Source organism: Balaenoptera musculus, chromosome 8 (genome assembly GCF_009873245.2).
Source record: "Balaenoptera musculus isolate JJ_BM4_2016_0621 chromosome 8, mBalMus1.pri.v3, whole genome shotgun sequence".
Lineage (NCBI taxonomy): Eukaryota > Metazoa > Chordata > Mammalia > Artiodactyla > Balaenopteridae > Balaenoptera > Balaenoptera musculus.
The window spans coordinates 96,745,195-96,752,437 of NC_045792.1; the positions used below are offsets into that span (position 1 = coordinate 96,745,195).

The following is a 7,243-nucleotide window of genomic DNA, read 5'->3' on the forward strand; positions in this document are numbered from 1 at the left end:
CTTGATAGGACTTAGGACTGCCACAGTATGGCATGGATTGTGTTAGAAAAGCCAATGCCCCTTTGAGTAACGTGGCCACACCTATGGTATGGATAAATATGTCAATGGATGTATGAATTGCAACTAAGCCATGAAGCTCAGGAATCAGTGAATGAATGGTAAAGCAGGAGTCTAGGAACGGAAATTCTTTTTTAACTTAGTTGTTGAAAAAGATTAGACTCTCCTACAGGAGAAAAACTCAAGTGACCCAAAGGAAGTGATTCATAGGGGATGAAACCAGAGAGTGGTGACAGAAGGCTAAAGATGGCGTCCCAGAGGGAAAGCGGGAAGTGCCAAGCAGGAACTGCAAAAAAATAAAATAAAATAAATAAATCCACATTTGTCGAAAGGCGAGTACATAAGCCGTCCAAACCAGGGTCACAAGCTCCCAGCAAAGTGGCTAGAATTTCTGCTGATGAATTGAAGGAAATTTGCAATAAGGAAAAATACACCCATCTGAAAAGAAATCCAGTTCATAAGGTCAGCCCAACCCAAAACAACATCAGTGAACAGGAATTTCATTCTCTGAACAATACCAATCTTAGCACTGCAGTGGCCAACTCATTCCCTTCCAAAGGGCACACAGTTCACACCTATTTTTGTACTGAAAATTGTACAGAGAACTTTTGAAAAAAGTGCTGCGCCGTCAGGAACCCTCAAAAAATGTGATTCTGTTTCCTTGTACAGCTGTGTGGTAGCACATGTCCCCTTTACTATGTTAGCAATTGCCAACTTCACTAAAACTGCACAAATGGGGGTAGTGAAACTGCCAGTTACCTCATACACAGAAAGTCTCTCAGGGAAGGGAGACAATGTCACATTGTAATATTTTACATTTACATGCCCATAGCCTTTTACAAGGACCAATAAGTAATACCGACCTCTTATAGATATGATGATCATAATAATTATAATAGCTCATACCGACATGGTGCTTACTATGTACTGGACCCTGTGCTAAGCATTTAATACATATTAACTCATTTAATTTAATCCTCATAACACTTCCCTTTAAGATAGTCATGTAAGATAGCCCTATATAAGCTTTCCCATGTTCAGAATGTCTAAGTGTGTATGTACGTCTCATTGCCATACACTAGGTCAAAATTTCCCCTGAGCCTGAATATTTATGAGCTCATTCCTTGGGCAAGTGGGGTAAGGACGTACCAGATGGCCGATTCATTGAATCCCTACTCTGTGCCTGCGCTTTGCTAGGCGTATGTTATATCATGGAATCCCTAAAACAACCCTTTGAGGTGCTTTCTGTTATTAACTCCGTTTTACATTTGCAGGAACGAATTCAGAAAGGTAAAGTACGGTCAGTGCCTCGCTGAAGATTACACAGCCAACAAGTGGCAAAGTTGGAATTTGATCCCAGAATTGTTACGCTTTAGAATTCTAGTTCTTAACCAAGATTCTGTATTGTCCCTCTGCTAGACTCCATTTGAGGGGGTGGGTGTGCCAACTGCTTTCAGGTTTAAAAGTTTAAGGTGTGTTGGAGCCTCCAGATTTTCAGCTGACTGGTCCTAAGCCACGGAGTTGGGGGCATCTGCAGCTATTTTTGTGGACTATCCTAACAAGAAAATGCACTGATTCCACCATAAGAAACATACAGATGAGGGCCATGCCCTAGGGGTGGAGAAGCCCCAAGATAGAAGGGTCTGGGCCTCTGATGACTTTGAGGAAGAGAGCTGCTACGCTGTGGTGGGGAAAGAAACTCTTGTTTAAACCATGCTGTTTGGGGGGGTGGGAGGCAGGTCCAAGAGGGAGGGGATATAGGTATACATATAGCTGATTCACTTCATTGTACAGCAGAAACTAACACAACATTGTAAAGCAATTATACTCCAATAAAAACAAAACAAAACAAAACCAACAAAAAAACCCCCACGCTGTTTGGTCTCTGATACCTGCAGATGGACCAAACTAATATACCCTCTAAAGATTAAACTGCTTATTTTGATCATCTCCTATTCAATGTCAATGTCACATTGTAAAATTTTACATATAAGTCCCAGCATATTTTACATTTAAGTCCCTCCCTGTGGAGGAAGGAGGGATGCCCTGGGGTTATGGGGATAGCCAAACACATGACACCTGACACTGGACGGATGAGACGGACAGCCGTTTATTAGTCCGTATTGCTCACAGTCTGGAGGAAGGGGACACTGCTCCGTGCAGTACCACATGGGGGCTGCATTCGGGAAAAGAGTGAATTCCCTGGGGGCTGCAGGAGGCAAGTTTTGTAGTATCAAGAGAGAGAGGTGCCCCTTGGTTCCTTAGGGAGGATGTGATTGGCGTGTTTGAATAATTCCATGGGCTGTCAGGGAATTGAAATCTGCTACTCAGGAGTAAGCAAGCATTGCAGGTGGCGCAGTGGTTAAGAATGTGACTGCCAATGCAGGGGACACAGGTCCCAGCCCTGGTCCGGGAAGATCCCACATGCTGCAGAGCAACTAAGCTGTGGGCCACAACTACTGAGCCTGCTCTCTAGAGCCCTCGAGCCACAACTATTGAGCCCATGCGCCACAACTACTGAAGCCCACGGGCCTCGAGCCCGTGCTCCGCAACAAGAGAAGCCACCACAATGAGAAGGCGGCACACTGCAATGAAGAGTACCCGCTCGCCGCAAGTAGAGAAAGCCTGTGCATAGCAACGAAGACCCAACGCAGCCAAAAATAAATAAATAAATAAATAAATAAATTTATAAAAAAATGAATTGCACCTGGTTCATTTGAAAAGGAGGGCTATTTGGCTTGGGGGGCAGAGTGGTGAGGGGACCATGTGGTTAGGCCATTTGAGGACTTCCCCATTTTACCAGCTGTCAGGGCAGCGCATAATAATAATACTAATTTACATCACATTAGTGAAACGTAATGGATCAGGGGCAGGCTATGGAGCCGCTCTTAAAACAATAATATGGCTCCTAGGGCTTCAGTGTAAGCTGATTGAAAGTTTTAAATAGAAATAAAGATGTGTTAATTAAATTAAGACTTGATCAGATAAGAAAATGGAGCATTTCCTGCTCACCCAAGCACAGCCCAGGAAGACTCAGGTCAACATCCTTGTAGGATTTCTGGTCCCTTGTTGTGGAGATGCATGAATCTGATTATGAGAGCCTGACGCCATTGAGCTGTAAGTCCTTGCTCTCCACAGCAAGTGCTTTCCTATCCATTCATTCCTGTATTCAACAGATTTACTCAACAATTATTATTTACTGAAGGCTGCCAGGCTCCAGGCACTGTGATTAGGCACTAGGTATACCATGGAGAACAAGAAGGGCGTCTGGTCCTTGACTTCATGGGGCTTCTAGTCTAGTCAGGTAGACAGAAAGCAATTAAAGACTCAAATAAATAAATACTCTGAAGGAAAACAAAAAACAGGCTTCTTTGAAGAAACTAGCAAGACCTACATGATTTGACTCCTGTCAACCTCTCCTGTATCATCTCGTGCCATTGTCCCCTCCTCCCGTGAGTTCCAGCCCACTGGTCCTGTTTTCTCTCTCTCTCTCTCTCTCTCTCTCTCCCCCTTGTTTGTTTCTTATCTCCACTTGTCACAGTTTATAATTACAGTGATTTTTATCTTTTTTTTTTCTCCTATACTTTTTTAACCATCAACCTCGTTAGAATGTGAGCACCTCCAAGGCAGCAGTGGTGTCTATTTATACTTCTTTGCGTCACTGTCACTAGCATACTCTTGGCTCTTAGGAGGTGTTTGAAAATCATTTGTCCAATGAATGAATACACAGGATGACCTGGATGGGGTTGGAGTAGATCAGGGCAAAGGTCTCAGTTTTTTTCCTCCACTTTGAATCTTCTCAGCTTCACTTGTCTCTTTTTTTTTTTTTTTTAATTTATTTATTTTGGCTGCGTTGGGTCTTCGTTGCTGCGTGCGGGCTTTCTCTAGTTGTGGCGAGTGGGGGCTACTCTTCGTTGCGGTGCGTGGGCTTCTCATTGCAGTGGCTTCTCTTGTTGCAGAGCACGGGCTCTAGGCACGCGGGCTTCAGTAGTTGTGGCTCGCGGGCTCTAGAGCGCAGGCTCAGTAGTTGTGGCGCATGGGCTTAGTTGCTCCGTGACATGTGGAATCTTCCCGGACCAGGGCTCGAACCCACGTCTCCTGCATTGGCAGGCGGATTCTTAACCACTGCGCCACCAGGGAACTCCTCACTTGTCTCTTGTTGTAGCTCTGCGTGGTGCTGACGACTTCACATAGGTGTGACCTGACAGTATACTGCTCCCGCTCTGTACCTCACTTCTCTGGCTTCCTGCTCTGGTGTCACCCTGTTGGAACCACCAGGAGGCTTCTCAGCACCCATGCCCACATGCAGCCTAGAAATACAGGGGAGTTAACATCCCAGGGCTGAACCTTTGAGCGCTGGGAGGTAGGAGCCAGAGGATAATATCTCCCCTTTGCCTGCCTCTGAAGGATGGTCCCAAGACTTCTTGGGGGTGTGGTCCTGCAGATTAAGAGATCAGCTGCATTTGGAGATGGCCAGCATATCCACACACTGGCTCTTCCTCCTTCCCTGCTTCTCTCCCAATTCTTCCTTCCTGCTCCCTGGGATTGTTTTCCCTATTAAAAGAATAGCCCAGCAGCTTTTTGCCCTGGGTTTCATTTTCTGGGGAACCTAGCCGAACACGGAAGCTTCTTTAAAAATGTGATATTTGAGCTGAGACCTGTCAGATGAGTCAGATGCAAAAATAGGTGCTTCTAGTTCGTAGCTCTCCCCTCTCCTCTCCTCTCCGACACCCATGCCGCGTGGACCTGCCCTGCGGGGTAGGGCCCTGCTCATTGAGGACTTGGCATCGCTCGGAGGCACAGGGGTCCAGGACGACACCCAGGTGAAGGAGCTGAGGCGGCTCCTCGGGCCCCGAGGCCTGGTCGTGCTCAGCTTCACGTGCAACCGGTTTGGGCATCAGGAAAACGCCCAAAACGAGATCCTGAATTGCCTCAAGTACGTCAGACCAGGCAACAGGTTCGAGCCCAACTTCATGCTCTTCGAGAAGTGGAGAAGCGCGAGGTGAATGGCTCGCAGGTGTACCCGCTCTTCGCCTTCCTTCGCGAGGCTCTGCCCACGCCCAGTGTCGCCGCCACTGCCCTCAGGACCGACCCCAAGTTCATCACCTGGTCTCTGGTGTGTGGCAAAGAAGTGGCCTGGGCCGTGTACCTGGGCGCAGGTATAGCCGCTGCATTCTGACCATCCACATGGAGCCTGACATCGAAGCCCTGCTGTCCCAGGGCCCAGCTGTGCCCAGGGCACCCTCCTACCCCTGCTGCTTGGCAGTCACAGCGCTGCCCTCTGGGGATTTCATCTATGAAGGTGTTACCTCTAAACGTGCATGGAGGAACCCCTGATGTCCAGGAAAACCCCCCGAGATGGGTGCTGGTCCTGTTCATCCCAGGCTCCCCTTTCCCAGACCACAGTTCTGCACTAATAAAGCGATGAGTATCAGCAGGAAAAAAAAAAAAAAAAAAAAGAGTTCGGCAAAGACACACAAACAAACACAAGACAAACAATCCCCCCTCCCCCCACCCCACTGCAAAAGCTGGAGGGAGTTGGAGGTCGTTGGTTTCTAGGCAGACAAAACATACATCCTAAGACAGAGGAGAGGTCAGAGCATTGGGAACTGAAATGCCACTGTGCCATTTTCTGGGGTGAGGGAGGGGTGAATGGGGCAAAGGAGAGATGATGAGGTGGTGAGAGCTCAGTTCGCGCAGCGGCTTGTAGGATTTGGGTTTTGTTCTAATGCAACGGGAGCCATTGGAAGGTTGAAGCAGGAGCATAGTGTAATCACATTGTGGTTTATTTTAAAAGACCCCTTAGGCTGCTATGTGAAAAATAAACCATTTTTTCACGTTGGAGAAGAGGCAAAACTTGTGAGGTGGAGACACCAGCCAGGAGTTTCTACAGTAGTCCAGATAAGAAATGATCATTGCTTGGACCAGGCTAGGAGCGGTGGAAGTGGAAAAAAGTGGATTAATTTGAAACATATTTTTGAAGTACAATCCTTATGACTTGGGTTGGATGGGGGAGGGAGAATGGGGGAGGGAGAATGGGGAGAGAAAGGAAAGTATGGCTCTCTGGTTTCTGATTGGAATGGTGGGCAAGAACGAATGAGTGCAGATTAGAGAAGGTTAGTTTTGGATATGTTAGTTTTGAGGTCTCTTTACATTATCCAAGTGGAGATGTCAAGTAGACAGTTGGGCATATGAGACAAAGTGCTCAAAAGAGAAATCCAAAATAAAGTTACACATTTGGGAGCAGGACAGGTTCCTTAATCTGCAGAACCCAGTGCAAAGTGAAAATGCAGGTCCCTTTGTCCAAAAATTATTAAGAATTTCAAGATGGTGACAGCAGAGCATAAAACCAAGCTCAGGGAACTGTAACATGGGGTTCTGTGTGATCGTACAGGTTAAAATCGATGAAGCCTATAGGGGGTATTGAAAGCCAAGGAAATGGATAAGATTACTTAGAGAGAGACTTAAAAGGAAGAGGAAGGAAAACCCAGGACTTGACCTTGAAATTCCGTGTCTATGCTGAACTCCAGATGCATGTTCCAATTGCTTATTCAACATCTCCACTTGGATATCTAATAGATATCTCAAACCAAATGTTCAAAACCCAACCCTGATTTTCACCCTCAAATTTCCTCATAACAGTCCTTTCCAACTCTATAAATGACAACTCCATTTTTCTTGACACTCAGGCCCTGAACTTTGAATCATCTGGTCACTCCTCTTTTTCTCACCTCCCATACCCAATCTGTCGACAGACCCTCCCATCAGGAGATATTCACAATTTTCCACTTTTTATTATGTCCACAACTGCCTCTCTGGTCTGAGCCGCCTTCCTCTCTCACCTAGATTGTTGCAGTAACCTCCCACTTCCACTCTTCCCTCCTACAATCTGTTCTCAGCACAGCAGCCAGGGTGGTCCTGTTACAGCATTGGTCACATTATGCCACTCCTCTGCCCCGCTCTATTCGCTTCCCATCTCACTCGACAAAACTTGTCTGCCAGGCTCTTTATGACCTGTTTCTCCACCTCACTGCCTCTCAGAGTATATACCCTGCCCCATCTCTTTCTGCTCCAGTCGCCATGGCCTCATTGCTATTCTTCAAACACATTAGACTCTCTTCTGCCTCAGGGCCTTGTGATCTGTTTAGAAAACTCTTCCATATAATAGCATTGCTTTCTCTTCCAC

The 7,243-nt window shown here is 46.5% G+C and overlaps 1 pseudogene; it reads left to right on the forward strand.

The window, feature by feature from the left end:
* Positions 1-4,790: 4,790 nt before the first annotated feature.
* On the forward strand, positions 4,791-5,394 carry LOC118899569 (annotated as a pseudogene).
* Positions 5,395-7,243: the final 1,849 nt, after the last annotated feature.